Source organism: Callithrix jacchus, chromosome 17 (genome assembly GCF_049354715.1).
Source record: "Callithrix jacchus isolate 240 chromosome 17, calJac240_pri, whole genome shotgun sequence".
Taxonomy (NCBI): domain Eukaryota; kingdom Metazoa; phylum Chordata; class Mammalia; order Primates; family Cebidae; genus Callithrix; species Callithrix jacchus.
In genome coordinates this window covers 54,753,285-54,774,504 of record NC_133518.1, presented here as the reverse complement: position 1 = coordinate 54,774,504, position 21,220 = coordinate 54,753,285, and the positions used below count along the sequence as shown (strand labels likewise).

General features: G+C 41.1%; 1 protein-coding gene across 1 annotated transcript in view; it reads right to left on the bottom strand.

Annotated features, from left to right (window-relative positions):
• Positions 1–397: 397 nt before the first annotated feature.
• The window catches only part of LOC108588860 (uncharacterized), a 102,463-nt gene continuing 81,640 nt past the window's right edge, over positions 398–21,220 (bottom strand). Inside the window, exons 7-8 of the mRNA XM_078354567.1 lie at positions 7,264–7,416; positions 398–1,712 (exon numbers count right to left, since the gene is read on the bottom strand). The gene's annotated coding sequence lies outside the window, so the exon portion shown is untranslated. The remainder of the gene's footprint in view (positions 1,713–7,263; positions 7,417–21,220) is intronic.

Here is a 21,220-nt window from a genome sequence, read left to right as displayed (position 1 = left end):
AGGATGGTCTTGATCTTCTGATCTCATGATCTGCCCACCTCGACCTCCCAAAGTGCTGGGATTATAGGCATGAGCCACCTCGCCTGGCCTCATTATGTTTTGATTTTCATTTCCCTGATAATTAGTTATGTTAAGCATTTTTCATATGTGTGTTGGCCCTTTGTACATCTTTTGAGAATTTTTATTCATGTCCTTAGCCCACTTTTTGATGGGATTCTTTAGTTTTTTCTTGCTGATTTGAGTTCCTTGTAGATTCTACATATCAGTCCTTGGTCAGATGTATAGATTGCAAAGATTTTCTCCTGCTCTGTGGGTTGTCTCTACTGATTATTTCTTTTGCTGTGCAGAAGCTTTCTATTTTAATTAAGTCCTACCTATTTATCTTTGTTTTGTTGCATTTTCTTTTGGGTTCTTGGTCATAAAGTCTTTGCCTATGCCAATGTTCAGAAGCATTTTTCCAATGTTATCTTCTAGAATTTTTATTATTTCAGGTTTTAGATTTAAGTCTTTGAGTTGATTTTTGTATAAAATGAGAGATGAGGATCCAGTTTTATTTTTCTACATATGGCTTGCCAATTATCCCAATACCATTTGTTGAATGAGGTGTCCTTTGCCCACTTTACATTTTTGTTTCCTCTGTTGAAGACTAGTTGGCTATAAGTATCTGGCTTTATTTTTGGGTTCTCTATTCTGTTCCATAGCTCTATGTGCCTATTTTTATACCAGTACCATGCTGTCTTGGTGACTATGGCTTTTTAGTATAGTTTGAAGTCAGGTAACATGATGCCTCCAGATTTGTTCTTTTTGCTTAGGCTTGCTTCAGCTATGTGGGCTCTTTTTTGGTTCCATATGATGTTAGGATTGCTTTGTTCAGTTTTGTGAAGAATGTTGGTGGTATTTTTATGGGAATTGCACTGAATTTGTAGATTGCTTTTGGCAGTATGGTCATTTTCACAATATTGATTCTACCCATCCACAAGTATGGAACATGTTTCCATTTGTTTGTGCCATCTATGATTTATTTCAGCAGTGCTTTGTAGTTTTCATTGTGGAGGTTTTTCATCTCCTTGGTAACAGGATATTCCTAAGTATTTTATTTTATTTTTTTCAGCTATTGTAAAAGAGGCTGAGTTCTTAATTTGATTCTCAGCTTGGTGTATAACAATGCTACTGACTTGTGTACATTAATTTTGTATCCTAAAATTTTACTGAATTCATTTATCAGTTCTATAAGCTTTTTGGATGAGTTCTTAGGGTTTTCTAGGTACATGATCATATCATCAGCAAACAGTGACAGTTTGACTTCCTCTTCACTTATTTGGATGTCCTTTATTTCATTCTCTTGTCTGATTGCTCTGGCTAGGACTTCCAGTATTGTGTTGAATAGAAGTGATGAAAGTGAGCATCCTTGTCTTGTTCCAGTTCTCAGGGGGAATGCTTTCAACTTTTCTCCATTCAATATAATGTTGGCTGTGGCAGAACCTACTTTATTTAAAGAGATGGGGATTTACTGCAGTTAATTTGTTACATGGGTGATGCAAGAGCAGAGTGTCCAAATGGGGCATGGTGAGGCCACCTAGAGATTAGCACCAGCAGGAAGCCACTCCCATCTCTAGCCTGGAGGCAGAGGGGAGAAGTGGTGTTGCAGGTTGAGCTCTCCAGAAGCATTTAGAAATATACTGCAGTGCAAGGTGTTCATGAGAGGTCAACACCTGGGAAAGAGAAAGAGGAGTAGCAGAATGGGCAGAAGCAGAAACCACAATTAATGCAGACCTACTGAAAACTCAGCCCACCTGAGTCCTCCAACAAGCCAGAATGGCTGGGCATTCAACACCCCACTTCCTCCAGTCACCAGATGCCAGCTGCTTCGGGAAGGGCATGACCTCAAGCAAGATGGTTCTCTGCAAGTAAAGCTGACCCTGAAGGAGCTGGCAGCTGGAGGCTGGCTGCTGGCTGCTGGCTGCACCACCTGTAATAGGTCAGCAAGTCCTTCTTTAAAGAGGACCTGAGCTCCTCACATCTACCACAGTAGTATGGCCAGAGCTGGGGACCGAGAGATACCTTTATGGGAGCTGCAAACACAGTCAGCCTGCACAGGAGAGTTAGAACAAGGGAAAAGACAAGCTGCTAATGGAGTTCCTGCCCAAGACAAAGATGAAAAATGGAAATATTCTGGTTTCTCCTTTCCTCTTGCTTATGTCTGATCAGTGGTTTCTCCTGGTCAAACCTGCCATAGACCAACTGATGAGGAGCTTGAGAGATGCAGCCTGCAGGTGTCAGCACCAGTGAGCAAGCTAAGAAAAGGAAAGGACTGTGAGGGCACACAGGCTCAGAAAACCATCTCAACAACTTTTCCTCTTATTTTCTCTCCAGTGCAGCGAGGTTTAGACCTGCGTCTATTGCCTGCCCACCCCCTCCCACCCTAGCATGTTGTGCTGCCCATCACGACGTGCCACCTTGTCTCATGGTGATGAACACTGAGCCCAGCGGTCCACCCAGATCTTCCTTCAGGAAGGAAGGACTCCCTCCCTCCACTACTGAGAAACCACCACTCCCGGTGCTGGGGGAACAAAACGAAGAAGTTGAAATCATTAAAGTAGCCCTCAGCTGCTGAAGACTACTGTGGCAGAGGGAAGCCACCTCATCCAAAGTCATACCCCTTCCTGGGGCGGCCAATATCTAATGACGGACTAAGGCAAGGTATAAAGATCCAGCCCCCAACTTGGGACCATTCAGAAGGGCCAGCCCAGCTTCAGAACTCCCGACGGCCGATGGAAACCTCCACTAAGACCGCACCATAGACCAACTCTGTCCTCTGCCCAATCTTTCTGTCTTCTTCCTTCCCCAACAGGTGTTGATCCTCCAAGCGTTTCTAACAAGCCTCCTAAACACCGGTCATCTTGGAGTCTTTCTGGAAAACCCAAGGTGTGGCATTCACGTTAAGCTCCTTAATCAAATTAACTTTATCTCAGATCCTTTTGGTCCTGGGGGAATCTTTGTTACATCCCTTCTCTCACACCAGGGAATAGAGATGCTCCATTCAGGCATTCATGCCTGGAAAGTTCTTCCCCAAGCAGCCATCTCAATCCTTCATCTCATTTAGATCAAATATAAGCCACCTGTGAACAGCAGCCTTCTCTCAGGCTGTACTGTGCCTTATTTTTCTTTATATAGCACTTTTCATCTAACCAATTATTTATAATTGTTTGTTGATTGTGTGTCTCTGCCCACTCAGGCAGGGAATTTGGTTTTGTCCATAGCTCTATGTACACAGTGCTAGTGTTTGGCACACAATGTGAGTTCAATAAAATTTGCTAATGAATTTGGCCTGAGGGCCAAGCCCTGTGCCACACACTGATGATGCCTCTGGAAAGTTCCAATCTAATGGAGAAATTAGACAAGTAGAAAAACAATTATAACACAATGTGGCAAGTGCTGTAATAGAGCATAGTTGTCAACTAATGGGAGCAATGGACTAGGCTGCCTAGACAAACCTTTAGAGGGCATGTGATAAGCGATTGGCTCTCTAAGGAGGACTCCCAGAACAGGTGAACCACAAACTCATCTAAGCAGGCAGGCAGGTAACAACAGAGGTCTCTAGGATATCAGGGTCAAAAGGATAATGAGACAGAGGAGGCCAGGCATGCCTTAAGATCCAGCACTGCCCTCTAGAAACGTGTTCCTGAGAACATTAGCTGACATGAATGTACAAAAATTTACGTACATGGAGTGGGAGTAGGTGGGGAGGCAGTCACAGCCACATCATTTACAATAGCAAAAAAATAAGAAGCAACGAACATTGATCCAGAGGAAAAGAGCTGAATAAATAAAGCAACTTCCATACTTTGGAGTAAGACACTTTTTTTTTCTGACACTCACTTTGTTGCCTAGGCTGGAGTACAGTGGCACAACCATAGCTCAATGCAGTTTCAAACTCCTGGGCACAAGCAAACCTGCGTCAGCCTCCTAACTGGGTCTACAGGTATGTGCCACCATGCCCAGTTGACTTTTCAGTTGTGGTTTTGTAGAAGGGAGTCTCACTATGTTTCCCAGGCTGGTCTTGTACTTCTGGATTCAAGCAATCCTCCCTCCTCGGCCTCTCAAACTGTTGGGATTACAGACAGGAGCACTGCACCCAGCCATTTACGCTATTATAAATAGACCAATCTATATGTAGTGATATGTAATAATATGCATGATATATTAAATGAAAAAGATTACACAACTATATGAACATGTTGATACCCATTTTGTTCAAATATATATACACATGTGCTTACATAAACATGGGAAATCATCTGGAAGGAAACTGAACTGCTCAACTGTTAATGGTGGGAATGTGGGATTGAAATAGACAAGGGAAAGTTTTCACCTTTTGGTATTATTTGAGTTTGTCATAGCTAACATGGATTAACTTTCAAAGAAAAGAATTCAAAGAGTTTATGTTCATCATGCATCAGGGACAAGCTGATAATTGATCAGAGCAGGTCATGAGGGTTAAAGCAATCAAGAGACAGGAGTTAAGAAGGTGAACTAGGCCAGGCACGGGAGCTCAAGCCTGTAATCCCAGCACTTTGGGAGGCTGAGGTGGGTGGATCACGAGGTCAACAGATCGAGACCATCCTGGTCAACATGGTGAAACCCCGTCTCTACTAAAAATACAAAAAATTAGCCGGGCATGGTGGCGCATGCCTGTAATCCCAGCTACTCAGGAGGCTGAGGCAGGAGAATTGCCTGAACCCAGGAGGCGGAGGTTGCGGTGAGCCGAGATCGCACTCCACCTAGGTAACAAGAGCGAAACTCCATCTCAAAAAAAAAAAAAGAAGGTGAACTAACTCAAGACAAGGTCATTGGCAGGACAGTGGAGAGGGCAGAAACGTAGGTGGCCGGACTCTGGGAGAAGCACTGTTGACCCTCTGGCCTTGTGGCTACTCCCTACAGGTTTAGAAGTGTTTAGAGGCCTTGGCGGTCAGAGTCACCTGCAGTTATACTGGGACTCTGAAGGGTACAGGAATAGCAGAGTTCAGAGTTACAAGGTTCTCATAAGGCAAGCCTTCTCGCTTTATCTAAGCCAGCCCTTCCTTTGTAAATCCCTGGAAAAAGAAGATGTAGCATCTCCACCTTTTGTCTTTCTTTGCTCTTTGCAAGACCTCTCAGAGACTTTAGCAAGCTTTGTTTTGTTTGCAGTGGAATCTCCACAAGGAGATGCCAAAATGCAGCGTTTCCTGAACATATTGGACCACAGAGCACACCTCTGCCAATATATTTTAGTTGCCATCAAGTTTGAGTTATACAAATATAACATGGGTGCTTTCTGCTTGTAAAGAACTCCAGGCTAACCTCTTGGAGGGAAAGGAACATGGGACGAAAAATGGAACTCTGCATGAAGAGAGAAGCCATGTGGAGGAAGTCTGAGAACCCCATCCAACACACAGCGCCATGGCCCCAGCCTTGAGTGTGATGCCATCTTGGCTGAATGCAGGAAGTCTGAATGCAGACACATGAGTGAGCCAGAGACAACCCATCCCTGCCAAGCCTTGCCTGAAATCTTGACCCAGAGAATCATGAACAATAACTGGTTGTTTTAAGCCACTATTTTAGGGTGGCTCGTTACACAGCTATAGATGACTGATACATTTCCCATCCTATCCCCAGTGTCAGTCTCCCTCTCCATGAAGGAAATATCATTTTGAAGATTGTTTTTATCGTGATTTTGCTCGTTAAGCAGTTTTTTCAGGTATGTATATATCCATACACAATCCATTTTATAATTTTAAGCTGTTTGTAAGCTTTCTAAATTTCTAAATTTCTAAGTAGGATTCATGCTACATGTGGGAAGAACAAAATTGTGGAATACTCCTCCTCTGAATAATTACTGTAGTGAAAACGATGTTGCTACACATGATACCATGGACAGGTAAAGCACAGAGGCATAGTGTTGTATTGAAAATGGCAAGCTGGGCTGGGTGCAGTAGCTCATGACTATAATCCTAGCACTTTGGGAGGCCAAGACGAGTGGACCCCTTGAGGTCAGCAGTTTGAGATATGCATGGCCAACATGGCAAAACCTTCTCAAAAGTCTCCCATTCTGACTCATCATTTCCACTCTTCCTTTCACTCCTTCAGTGAAGCTGTTCCAGTTACACATGAACGACTTCATTTCATCTAAAAGTGGCCCACAGCCTCCAGAGCCACTCACTCTGAAACCAGGTTCACCTTCTTAAATTAGCCAGTGTGGTGGTGCAGGCCGGTGGGCCCAGCTACTCAGGAGGCGGAGGCATGAGAATCACTTGAACCCTGGAGGCGGAGGTTGCAGTGAGCCGAGATCATGCCACTGTACTACAGCCTGGGTGACAGAGCAAGAGTGAGAGTGACAGAGATAGAGCGTGAGCGAGAGCTAGAGAGAAAGAAAATGGCAAGTTGCAGAAGACCACCATACACGTCATTCGCCTTTTCATCAGATTATTGGCCATTTCCTCTTGAGTTTCTGGTTCATTTCCTGTGTCCATTTTTCTTCTGGGTTATCTTTTTCTTATTAATTTGAATTTTTTATTTATTTAAAGAAATATTCCCTGAGTATGGAGTCCTAGGAATTGCTTAAATCTTGAGAAACCTTTTCAAGAATGGAGTTTAAAATTACCAAACAAAAAGACCACACCCTGGAAGGTATTGAAAAAAAGTAAAATAATCATAATGTTCAGGTTCTTTCATTTCTTTGCCAAAAATTCCAAGCATTAGAGACGACAGAGCTTTAGGCTACATTACCTGGTAAAAAGCCAATTACATAAATCCATAGTGCACAGAGGTACCTATTTCATATTTTCTTTACTACCAATAGAAAATGCATCATTTAACTTGAGATACAGACCCCTTTAAATATTTCCCAGGGTAGACCAATGAATTACTGTTCTTTCTAGCCATGAATTTATATTGCACTAAGGAAAAATAGACTCCTTTAACCTCCGAAGAGTCACATTTCTTTCACTTAGGTCACTTGATAGGGCCATTATAGTCTCAGATAAGACATGTGGGACTCTGTTTAATATCTGGCAATTTTCTTGTGCCTCTTCATTTATTAAAAGAATGTATCCATTAGCGGTCATTAGTACGTCCTGTCAAGATGGGGGCTAAATTATCCTCAATGGCTTAAAAAAAATGCTTTTTCAAGAAAAATAGTAGCATTAATTGCCCAGTGGAAGAAATACGGGTTTCTTTGCCATAACCTCTCCCTCCTCCCACTAGGAGGAATTGGACACTGCTTACCTCTGTCAACGATCCAGGCCATTTTCTCCTTACCCTATGAGTCAGCTCCATCACTCCGGCCTGTGGCCTCTCCGGTGGCAAGCCACTATCCACAGGGAGTAAATAAAGCTCCTCAGTCACAGTGAGGAGCCTCAGACTGACTCTTCTGGCTTGCTAATTCATCCAAGGAAGAAAGAAGAAGGAGATGCCTCACTTAGCAAACAATCTCATTTGAAGGGGCTGTGTTTTAGCAACAGGAAGCAGCTCACATTAAAGAAATAATCACCCTCCCATAGCTACAAACTGAAACCGATCTCCTTTTTGACCTTTCATTTGAAACATATGCTCTCTGGAAAATGCACCTGGAGTGGTTCGAGGAGAGAGGTTGTCGGGTGTGTTTGCCAGAGGAGGAGTATTAGGTTTTCAAAATTAAAAAAAAAATTCTATATAGCTTTTAAATTAAAAACCTTAAGGTTTAATTAGCAAAAAAAAAAAAAAAAAAAAAATTTCTAAAAAAAGTTTCTAGGCTTTGTCTTTCTCTTCCTCTCAGGGCTCGTCCATTCTCATAAGCATTAGTAATTATATCAATATCAGTTAAGATAACCAGCTGAAAATTATAAAATACCAACCAACAGTGACTTAAGTAATTAAGACATTTAATACGCGTATGTATAACAAGTCTGAAGGTCAGCACCTCCGGACTTGGTTCAGCAGATCCACAAGGCCACTAAGAACCAGAGACTCTCACTATCTTTCTGTTTTGTCATCATCCGTGTGTCAGCCCCTCTCCAAAGGGTCCAGGTTCCCTGACAAGCTCACGAACAGGAAGGAAGAAAATGGAAGCAGCTCAGGCCTCGGGTGGTCTCTTTGGGGGGGAAATCCTCCCCGGAGCCCTTTAGCCTCATTGGCCAGAACTGAATCACGCTCTCACCCCTTAACCAATCAAAGGGAAACGAGTTACCATATTTGGGGTTTGGCCAATCATGGCTTATCCTTTCCATCTGGGCACACGGCAGCCCAAACACAGGTGGGATTCTATTAGGAAGGAAAGAGGACCGTTCTGAGGAGGCACCAGCTCCCAGATCCTTATTTCCAGCCCTAACTGGTTTTCTCAACTTGAGTTACTTCTTTCCCACTGCCTCCTGAGCAGCGCCACCTCATTATCTTTCTGTCACCTCAAACTCAGTCTATTAGGGAACAAATTCCTTATTTTTTTTTAACCTAATTCTGGCTCCCATTTCTTTCCTGATTTTTCCAAGGGCAGTTTTTCCCAACCATGATGGAGGCTGCAAATTTTGGAATCATCTTGGACGCTATCTCCATTTGGACTTCCTTTTCCAGTTGGTCCCCAAGAGCTGCTTATTCTTATTCTTCCTAACATCTACCCCTCTGACTCATCATTTCCACTCTTCCTTTCACTCCTTCAGTCAAGCTGTTGCAGTTGCACATGGACGACTTCATTTCATTTAAAATGGGCCCCCAGCCTCCAGAGCCACGCACCCTGCAATCAGGTTCACCTTCTCAAAGCTCTCATCCCTCCCTCCTAGCCTCCAGTGCTAGGTTCCCATATGTTTACAGAAGGAAAAAAATGCAAACTACCTTGCCTGGGTTTTAAGATTTTCTACAACATCATCTTCTGCCCCAGGCGGATTAGTCAGTTGACTGCTCCCTGAAGTATGCTTTATGCATTCTCACCACTGCACACTTTTCCACACTACTCACCTAGATAAGATTACCTTTCTGCTCCCTCTCTCCCAGCTGAATCCTGCATGGCCAACTCTGATTTCACTGCTGAAACCTCAGTTATTCTAGGCTACAGTGATTGTTTTCTGCTCTGAAATCTCATGTGCTTATTGTCTTTGTGGATCATAAGCCAATTTTTAAAAAGAAACCTTAGGATTAAATGATTAGGCAAGTATAACTCTGCGATGGCCATATTACCAATGTCTGCAAATGTGCCACAATAATACTTACATGGTAAATAATGATATAATACCCATTATTGAATACTAAAAAAAGTTTTAAAAATATCCTTCTAGTTATTTATTTTTTTTGAGACGTCGTTTCGCTCTTGTTACCCAGGCTGGAGTGCAATGGCACGATCTCGGCTCACCGCAACCTCCGCCTCCTGGGTTCAGGCAATTCTCCTGCCTCAGCCTCCTGAGTAGCTGGGATTACAGGCACGCGCCACCGTGCCCAGCTAATTTTTTGTATTTTTAGTAGAGACAGGGTTTCACCATGTTGACCAGGATGGTCTCTATCTCTTGACCTCGTGATCCACCCGCCTCGGCCTCCCAAAGTGCTGGGATTACAGGCTTGAGCCACCGCCCCCGGCCATCCTTCTAGTTATTAAGCTTCAGAAAGTTCACTGCCCCTTTAAAAGGTAGTTAGTAGTACTTTAGGGCTGCAATAGATTCTTCAAGAATGAATCTATACAATATGATGTCATCTGTCAGTGGAAAAACCATTTATAACCAGGAAATTACAATTTTATTGCCTGACAACTGCCACCAGAATTCTTGGCAGGAAAACTCTCCCTATTTATGAAAATATCTTGACAAATTGCTTGGGGTAGAAAATGAAGTCCAGATAAGAAGTTGACTATATTATTTGTATGAGAGTGCCATGCTCATATTTAGTCTAGTGGAGGACTTATCTTCTTTACCATTTCTTCATTTTAAAAAAAAAAACACCAAGGTGCTGGGATAATTGGCAAACCACATGTAGAAGAATGAACTGGATCCTCATCTCTCACCTTATACAAAAATCAACCCAAGATGGATCAAAGACTTAAATCTAAGACCTGAAACCATAAAGATTCTAGATGATAACATCAGGAAAACCTTTCTAGACATTGGCTTAGGCAAAGACTTCATGACCAAGAACCCAAAAGAATATGTAACAAAAACAAAGACAAATAGATGAGACTTAAATAAACTGAAAAACTATACAGCAAAAGAGATAATCAGGAGAATTAACAGATAACCCACAGAGTGGGAGAAAATCTTCACAATCTACACATCTGACAAAGGACTAATATCCAGAATCTACAAAGAACTCAAACAACTCATCAAGAAAAAAACAAAGAATCCCACCAAAAAGTAAGCTAAGGACATTAATAAACAATTCTCAAAAGAAGATATACAAATAGAATGCAATACCATCTCACTTCTGCAAGAATAGCCATAATAAAAAAATTAAATGTGTGTGTGTGTGTGTGTGTGTGTGTGTGTGTTAGCATGGATGTGGTGAAAAGGGAACACTTATACACTACTGGTAGGAATATAAACTAGGACAACCACTATGGAAAACAGCATGGAACTTTTTTAAAGAACTAAAAGTAGAACTACCATTTGATCGAGCAATCCCACTACTAGATATCTACCCAGAGGAAAATAAGTCATTATATGAAAAAGACACTTGCACATGCGTGTTTATAGCAGCACAATTTGCAAATGCAAAAATATGGAACCAACCCAAATGCCCATCAATCCATGAGTGGATAAAGAAAATGTGGTATGTATACATATACATACCTTTACTACTCAGCCATAAAAAGGAATGAAATAATGGCATTCACAGCAACCTGGATGGAATTGGAGACTATTATTCTAAGTGGAGTAACTCAGGAATGGAAAAACCAAACATCATATGTTCTTACTCATAAGTGGGAGCTAAGCTATAAGGGTGCAAAGGCATAAGAACAATACCTTGGATTTGGGGGAGTTGGGGGAAAGGGTAGAGGGGGCAGTGAGGGATAAAAGACTACACAATGGGTACAGTACACACTACTTGGGTGAGGGATGTGCCAAAATCTCAGAAATCAGCATTAAAGAACTTATTCATGTAATCAAATACCACCTGTCCCCCAAAAACCTATCAAAATTAAAATTTTTTTAAATTTTTTTAAAAAGAAAAGAAAAAAAAAATTTTTTAAGTCAAAAACATCTTCTAATTCTCCAATTCTGGAAGGTTTTAGAAAATAGAAAAAGAGAGATTTTTTTAAATTTTTATAATTGTTTAGGGAAATTACTTTTAAATACATGAATCATCTTAAGAAAATGTTGAGATGTTCTAACATTCAAAATTGAATTGTTTAACCAAAAAGGTTGACATAAAGGGACAAATAGATTGTTGGAAGTTCTCATCATGAAATCAGTAAGAGGTAGTCTTATTATGACAGACAGAAGAAAAGATAGATCTTTAGTGGTGCAAAAAGAATGAGAAGCATGGGAAAATAAGGGCATGGCGTTTAGAAGAGAGAAAGTATAATATGGTTGATGGAGATAGAAATAGAGATAGCGGTATAGATAGAGATAGAGGATAAAATCATTTCTGCAAGCTGGAGAGGAAAGTGGAATGAGGATACCAAGAACCTGGCACACCAGTCCAGAGACTTCTGAATTTGACCTGAGAGAGGTGTAGGTCTCAGGGCCTGGAAGAGGCATGATGGGAATGTCCCTCAACCAGGCATCAGCTGGGTGGTCCACAGTGCAAGATGGTCACCACTGACTCCACTTAGGGAGTGACTGGGGGTTGCTGAACTACCTACCAAAGAGGGGTGACATATGACCATGATACCTGACCACAAGCCTGGAATGTCAACATGAGATTATGATGTTCATTTACACACTTAATTTGTGCTGAAATCAGTTTCTATTTATCTTCTTTTTGTTGATGTCCTTTGACCAGCTCAATGTATTATAAATAAAGCAATCAGAACATAAATTGTTAAAAAAAAAAAAAAAGCCAAGCCACTTAAAGAAAAATGGCGAGGTTGGCGAGACAGAACCTTGTGTAGAAAAACAGCTGTGTGATTAGGTCAAGGGAGGGTCTGATACCAGACTCCCCATTGGGTTTCTCTGAAGGAATTTGTCAAAGTATAGCTCAGTGTGTGTGTGTGTGTGTGTGTGTGTGTGTGTGTGTGTGTGTGTGTGTGTGTATGACTTAAAAGCCTAGCAAGAATTCCAGCTCTGTAACTTGCAAGCTTAATCATAACTCTCTGAACTTGTTTCTTCATTTGGAAGACAGGAGAAGGGAGGACTATATTACATCTCTGTATTTTCTTCTCTATATTCACTCACATATTTATTTTTTATTTCCTAGGACTGAGTTCTTATTTTATGATTCACAATTATTCGGTGAAATTGTCTATATTGGCAAGGATGCTTTTGGCTGCAAGTAATAGAAAACTCCATTCCAACTGGCTCATACCCTAAAGGGGATTCATTGGTTCATTTAACTGAAAAAGTCCAGATGCTGGGTAACTGTCAGGTGTGGCTCCATCAGCCTCAAAATCTGCCTTTCTATGATTTGCTTGGCCCCTTTCTCTTCTGTGGGTTAGCAGTGTACTCAGGGTACCAGCGAGGTGACAGTAGCATTTCCCAGCCATAACAACATCCACAGGAAGAGGGACCACCTCATACAGTAACCCCAGTCTTTAGGACTACTCTTATCCTGAAACGCTAACAAAACCTTCCATCTTATTAGTCACAATTTGGTCACACGCCCATTCCTGAACCAATCCCCTTGACCTGAGCATGCCACCACCCATGGTTTATCTAAGGTCTGGATTCTGCTGTGGCAACGGAGTAGAATTACCTATAGACCCACGCTGCAGCTGGAGTCATTGTCAGCTTCCCTAAACCTTAGCTCTGCATGGGGGTAGAGGTACTCCTGAACAAAAATCAGAGTGCTGTTAGAAACAGGCAAGAGGAAACGGATGCTGCGTAGGCTTTCCAAAGTTCATTCTGTGGAACGAAAATTGTAGAATACACTATTTTATTCCAGAGGCCACTAAACAGGATATAGCCATGTCTGATAATAAAAGGCTGTAATGTTCAAAATTAGAGTCTGCCAGATCTTTATCTAACAAAGTCTAAGAATTTCCATAAGGAAATGAGAAACATGTAAACAATTGCAGCTCCTTGGGTAACTGTAAGCTAGCATATCTGAAAACAATTGTTTTTACTCCATATGGGATACTAATCAGCTTAATTAGATGGAAGGAAAAAAAGAAACCTCAGAAACCAAGACTGTCCAATATTTCATAAAAGGAATACACAGGGAGCTTTAAAATACAGTCTCTTCAAGCAGAAAAATGGGTAAAATATTGGAGAGGATTAATCAGAGCGAAACAGTCTTTAATTGCTATTTTTTTCATCAGGGGAACATAAAAGAAGTTGAAAAATATACATATTCTGTTCAGATAGAAAAAAAGTGTAATGTTGAAAAAGATCAGTTAGAGACTGGTCAGTTTTTAATTGCTATTTTTATTGTCAATCAGTAATATCCAATTGTATTCTGCCACAAAGTTTACATTCAGAATTTACTTAATGTTATAAAAATGCTATGTTTATCAATTTTGTGGGGATGGAGGGCAATCAATCCCTCCTTGCTTTGGGCTCAAATCAACTTAGAAGTATACGCAATCTGTTCTTCCAAGAAACATCTATTGAGGGCCTGTGATGTGTCAGGCTGCCCCTGGTTCATGGCATAGCCACGTGTCAGCCAGCTGCCTTCCTTCCTTCCAGAGGAGCTGGGTACTTGGAGGCCATCATCTAACATCCCTAGGTTTACGTCCCTTGGGACATTAGATCCTTCTTTGGATCAGCCTTGGTCCTTTCTCTGATGTCAGCTCAAATGGGTCACTGACTTATTGAGCTCCCACTCCCAAGAAAGAACTCTACAAAATGCTGTACATCCAAGCATACAAAGTACAAGAATAAGCATACAGAGTAGGAGAATAAGAGAGAAATCATTGACATAGCTTTTGCTCCTGAGAACCACCAAGAAAGAAAGAAGAGCACATACATATCAAAGTGTTGATGAACGGAGGCCCAAAGGGAGGAAGTACAGAAGTGAAACATGTTTTCCAATTCCCAAGTTAACAAGGTATATTTTGGGAAAGGAGGCTGAAATGAATGAATCCGGTAAAGGCTACATCGTGGAAGGCCCCATAAGTCAGAGAAACAACTGGACCCAGCAGACTAAGGGAAAGGTGAGTAGTTTACATCTCAAAAGCAGGAATGTGACACAAGTACTTTCTCCCCATCGCATCAAAAGTCTGTTGATGCAGCTAATGTGGTATAGTGGAAAGAGCAAAGCCTTGCATGTCAAATCAACCTGGAGCTGAATCCTGGCCCAACCACTGAACAGCCATGTGACCTTGGGAAAGCTACTGATCCTCTTCAAGCCTCAATTTTCTCATGTAAATAAAGAAATGAAGTCTATATTATCAAGTTATGCTGCCTAGTGTGGTAGCCACGAGCTGCATGTGTCTACTGCATTTAAAATGTTGCAAGTCCAAATTGAGGTATGCTGTAAGTACAAAATACACAATAGGTTTGAGAAGCTTATATAAAAAAAAGAAAAGAAAAAGATCTCCTAAGTCTTTGTATTGATTACATAGTGAAATAATAACATTCAATTACATAAATACATTGGATTACATAAAATACATTATAAAAATTAGTTCTATCTGTTTTATTTCCTTTTTGTTGTTATAGAAAATTCAAAATTGCATAGCCATAATGTTAGGCAAAGCGGAAAACAGTTCTTTTTCTCTAATGGAAATTGGAAATAGGATTTTGTTCCCTAACGTCTTTAAAATCAATGAACATGATAATTATGCGATCATGATCACAATTTCTAGCCATGCTCTTTTTGCGTCCTCCCACTCTGACTCTGGGCTGGACGCGTTACTTTTCCAACGGGAATTTAGCAAACATAATGCAGGCAGAGGATGTCAAACTACTTGCACACTTACACATCAGTGCTTGCTCTCTGGCTGCTCTTGGGAGCCTTGAGACCATTATCATGTGAATAAGCTCATGCTAATCTACTAGATGATGAAAAGTACCTGGCCAAGTATCCCCACTGCCCCAGCCAACCACCAGATAATGTAACTGAGGTCATTCTAGACCACCTATCCCTAGATGAGCTGGTCCAGCTGACCCACACATTTATGAGAAATACTAAATGTTTGATGCTTTAACATAAGTTCTAAGGTGCCTTATTCTGCAGTAAAAGCAAACTGGTAGGTTGTGGATAGATCTATGACAACCATAATATTATCAGAATCTTCATCAGAGTCTGAAGAAGAATGAAGACTGGTAAAATCCAGTTACCCTGATCTCTATTAGGGGGTGAGCTTTGCAACCTCATTCTCTCGATAGATAGATAGATAGATAGATAGATAGATAGATAGATAGATAATAGATAGATAGATAGATAGGTGATAGTGTCTCAGATAGATGATAGTCTCCCTCTCTCTCTCTCTCTCTCTCTCACACACACACACACACACACACACACACACACACACACACTCCAGAGGAGAATTGAAACTATTAGTCCAGACAGACTCAAAAATCTCAACCCAGGGTTTTCCAAACTTTTTGGACATAAAGCCCTCTTTTTCTGATAGTAAAAACATTTGTACCTGGTGGCTGGTTGTTAATATCTGTTGATTAAGAACATACATAATTTTTACAGAATCCTTGCTACTACTAGCATGGCTTTATGAAATGAGGTAAAAGAGGACCAATTATATGGATCCATTAGAAAATGGTACCACTTCCACTCAGGGATGATTCAGTGCCTAAGTAGGACAAATGGTTCATGGAGGAGAGTTGTGACCTAGCTTCCAGCCCTTGTATGAGGCCCCTCAGCTGGGTGCTTTTGGCTGGAGCACAGCTTAAGCCCTGACAACAGAAAGACACGGATTCAGTAAGGCTTTGAAGTGAAATTGTGTTTGATTCATAACAACAGTGTTTGGATGCATTTAGAAAACAATCATTCTTTATTCTACAGAGAAAGCTTTTGGGATTGAAATGAATTCAGAATTCGTATTATTGTATCATAACTTTGTAACCCGCCCCCACCCCCACACCATGAGTTTATAGTTCACAGCTGGGTTCAGACCACTCAAGGTTGTGTCTAATGGCCACAAGTGGGCAGAAAGAGAGAGTAGACATTGTCCCTCTCTGGCCCAAGCTCACAGTTCACAACTGCAGATCGAGTGTGAGAACTGAGGAAGGAGGTAAGGTGGCACTTTACCACTTTGCTCTAATAAATAAATCACAGGATTAGGTGCTAACTGAATTCCTTTACATTTTGTTCACACATTTTTTGTGTGTGGAGAAAAAAATGCCTACAAATGAACAATTTTAACACAAAATTCTGAGTTATTAGTAACCCTTCGTTTTAGCCATGGATTTTAAATTTTTTATTATTTAGCTTTATGCCTTCGTATCTATTAACCATTCTCTTTCGACTGTGTGATCTTTTGCAACAATGCCTTGTATTTATATAAGGTTGCTATGAATTAAATGTATCCTCCAAAGTTCATGTGTTGGAAGTTTAATCACCAAAGCAACGGTGTTGAGAGGTAGGACCTTTAAGGGGTGATTAGGTCATTAGGGCTCTGCCCTCATGAATGGATTTATGCCATTATCATGGGAGCAGCATCCTTAGAATGAGTGATTTTGACTCTTTCATCTCTCACTTGCACTCTCTTGCCATACGATGCCTTCTGCCATGTTATGATGGTGCAAGAAGCCCCTCACAAGATGTGTTTCCTTGATCTTGGCCTTCACAGCCTTCAGAAAAAATGAGCCAAATAAACTTCTATTGTTGGTCAGGCTCAGTGGCTCATGCCTATAATCTCAGCACTTTGGGAGGCCTAGGTAAGAGGATTATTTGAGCCCAGGAGTCTGAGACCATCCTGGGCAACATAGTGAGATCTTGTATCTACAAATAATTAAAAAATTAGTTGGGCATAGTGGTGCACCCCGTGATCCCAGCTGCTCGGGATGCAAAGGTGGGGGAATCACTTGGGCCAGTGAGGTTGGGGCTGCAGTGAGTCATGAGCATCTCGCTGTACTCCAGCCTTGGTGACAGGGCAAGATTCCATCACACACACACAAAAATCAATTGTTTATAAATTACTCTGGCTGGCCGGGCGCGGTGGCTCAAGCCTGTAATCCCAGCACTTTGGGAGGACGAGGCGGGTGGATCACGAGGTCAAGAGATCGAGACCATCCTGGTCAACATGGTGAAACCCCGTCTCTACTAAAAATACAAAAAAATTAGCTGGGCATGGTGGTGCGTGCCTGTAATCCCAGCTACTCAGGAGGCTGAGGCAGGAGAATTGCCTGAACCCAGGAGGCGGAGGTTGCGGTGAGCTGAGATTGAGCCATTGCCCTCCAGCCTGGGTAACAAGAGGGAAACTCCGTCTCAAATAAATAAATAAATAACTCTGGCTGTGATATTCTATTATAGCAGCACAAAAAAGACTAAGACAAACATATTCACTTTTTTGAAGCCCTTTTATTACACTACAAATCATAAACCACAGAACTATTTTTAAGAGTTAAAAAATAAAGTTTTGTTCTTGAAATGATGATTTATTATCCTAATAATCTTATGACATAAGAAGGGAAAATATACTTTTGCCTGCTCCGGAGAGGAGGGAAGTTGAAGGACAGAGATGGTATTCTCAAATTATTAGCAGAACCAGCCAAGGCAGAGCTCTCTCCACTATATGAAGCTGCTTTATGTAGATAGGGCAAGGATGAATCACAAGTAATGTATTTTCAACTCTTTAGTTAACCCAAGCAAGTGAAAATCCCTGGCAAAGCCCTAGCAAAGCATTTGCCAATTTCCATGGTGTAAATGTTCCCAGTGTGTCTGATTTCCAGCTACCATATGATGTCACTGAAAATAGAGTTGAGAAGAGATGTGCAGTAGCACACAGTTATTTAGTATTTCTACTATATACATATAATAGATGTAAATAACCTCAAAAACATAACAGTTAAATATAGTAAAACAATTAGGAAGTGAAGCGATTTTACTACTTATTACCTTCATTTTAAATATAATTTATTATTGTAAGTTTATTTAATTTTTAATGATGTTGTGTTTAACAAGCAGCTCGCTAAATTCTTGAAATTTTAACCGTCACTCTTACCAGTCAGTAGGAGTGGATTCTGCATGCCACTGACTCATGCCTTCCTTTCAAGTTATGTGAAGTTTAAAATAAAATAAATATCACCCCTAGGGGGCACAGCTAGTTGTACACCTAAACACTGCCCTCCCTCAGCAACACAGATATTTTGAGCATTTTTGGATTGCACAAATGAATGTATCAGCACAGGGCAAGAGATGGCATGGCAATTTGTGGATGGCCGGGGCTACAATTCAGAAAAAAGCAATGGAGCCAGTGACCTAGGGACTGTTGATATAATTAAGATAGAGGGTAACAGGACTGCTCCTACAACCTTCCTGAAATGCAGAGCAAAGAAAATCCACCCTCCTATTGCAGAAAAAGAGGATACTTTTGGCCTGAATTATTCAGCTGGGCTATTGATGAAGTTCAACTGGATAATTACACGTGTCTTACTTTGACTGGTTCTATGTTGGCCTAAGCTCTAGGTTTGGGACATAAAATGTTAGCCCTGGGAAAGATTACAGAGATAACAAAGCCTGGCTCCTCATTTTACAGTTGGGGAAACTGAGCAAACCTAGGGCTAGAGAAAGACAAATGAAACGCTAAGGCACAAAATTTAAGCCGGCACTCATTTTCAGGATAAAGTAGGTGCAGTGAGTCCTGAGTGTATATCCTTAAAGTCTCCAGTCTGAGTACCCATCTCGCTTTACCCTTGTCCTGTTCAAAACTAATACCCAAAGAGGCCAAGTTTACATGACTAGTGTGATCAGAGCAAAAACTACTCCATGTCTTCTAACTTCTGGCCTTGGATCTTCTTCCTACAGTATAGTCTGCCTCCAGCTTCGCCCTCCCTTCCAAGGAAAGACCTCCAAAATGTTTTTTTAATAATGTAGTTAACAAGCAGATAGCTAAAATTATTTTTTTTAATTTTTTGCTAATTTCTTTTTTAAAAAAAAAAGCTTGCCAAATTAAAAAAAAAATTGCTAATTGAAAAAAATGAATTAAAATGAGTGGAGAGCACCTTAGCCTGGATTAAGTCCCTAGGCCCAATTTGCTTATGGAATAATGACCCGTAACAGCATGGCAAGACCTCTTGCACTACAAGGTAATCAAGGTGTTTAAGCAGGCTGGACTTTTGCACTCAGCAGAAATTGCACTGTCAGTAGATTTGCTTATAAGGCAAATCAATATGTGTAAACAAAGGAAAAGTTTATCTTTCTTAGGAAGGAAGGCCAACAAACTATTTTTAAGTACTTACAAAATTATTTTGAATAGAGCCATTTGCAAATGATGACTTTGTTAATTTACACATCATTCCTCCTACTGACTGAAACACGTAGAAAATCCTCCAAGGCACAGAATGATTTTACCCTTTACATCAGTGTTTTTCATGCGTATTAGTCAGGGTTCTTCAGAACAACAGAACCCATATGATATATAGAGACAGAGGAGTTTTTGGGGGAGAGATTTAGTGTAAAAATTGGCTCATGCGATTATGGAGGCCAAGAGATCTGCTGTCTGCAAGCTGGAGCGCCAAGAGCACTGATGTCCACAGGCGGGAGAAGATGATGTCTCAAGTCAAAAAGAGCAACAATTAATTGCCCTTCCCCTGCCTTTTTGTTCTATCCAGGTGGTAAAAGGATTGGATGATGCTCACCCACGTTGAGGAGGATCACCTACACTGATCTCTTCCACAAACACCCTCCCAGACACACCCAAACATAATGTTTTACCAGCTATCTGACATTCCTTAGCCCAGTGAAGTTAATCTATAAAATCAACTATTACATCATCAACCTGAAATAATCAAAAGGACCAGAATTCAGTCTAAAAGTTTAGGCCAGGCGCGGTGGCTCACGCCTATAATCCCAGCACTTTGGGAGGCCAAGGAGGGTGGATCACAAGGTCAAGAGATCGAGACCATCCTGGTCAACAAGGTGAAACCCCGTCTCTACTAAAAATACAAAAATTAGCTGGGCATGGTTGTGCATGCCTGTAGTCCCAGCTACTCAGGAGGCTGAGGCAGGAGAATTGCTTGAACCCAGGAGGCGGAGGTTGCGGTGAGCCGAGATCATGCCATTGCACTCCAGTCTGGGTAACAAAAGCGAAACTCCACCTCAAAAAAAAAAAAAAGTTTATTGGCCGTGCGCGGTGCCTCATGCCTGTAATCCCAGAGCTTTGGGAAGCTGAGGTGGGTGGATCATTTAAGGTCAGAAGTTCAAGACCAGTGTGGCCAACATGGCGAAACCTTGTCTCTGCCAAAAATACAAAAATCAGCCAAGTGGTAGTGGCACGTGCCTGTAATCCAGGTACTTGAGAGGCCAAGGCAGGAGAATCACTTGAGCCTGGAAGGTGGAGGTTACAGTGAGCAGAGATTATGCCACTGCATTACAGTCTGGGTGACAGACACCCTGTCTCAAAAACAAAAAGAGTTTATTCAAGCACAAAGCTGAGAATGGCTATTTGGATTTGGATAGCACAGGCTTCAAAGGAATGGGATCAGTACTCCAAAGTTAAAAATTAAGGTTCTTGCTTATATAGGCAGAAAACAAAAAAATTTAGTAAGATTATAACATTTTCTATACAAGGTTGTTTTATGAGTTAAAACAATTTAATTAGTTACAGTTTTTCTGTTATATCCAGCTTTTTTTCTCCTTTCCAATTTAACATAATATACTTAACATTTCGTCTCAGACAATATGAAAGTCAAGATTCCTGTGAGAGAAGGAGGGAGGTTAACTTACAACAAAGATCAATAGGTAAGAAGGAAGGGGTCTTACCTTAGTGCCCTTTAGTAATTTCCACCATATTACAAAATAATGTAGGGAAGAAAAAAAGGCTAATCTATAATCAGAGACACAAAAGGTTACAGCTGCCTGTTTGGTTTTTTTTTTGTTTTGTTTTGTTTTGTTTTGAGACAGAGTCTTGCACTGTCGCCAGGCTGGAGTACAGTGGCACAATCTCAGCTCACTGCAATCTCCACCTCCTGGGTTCAAGTGATTTTCCTACCTCAGCCTCCTGAGT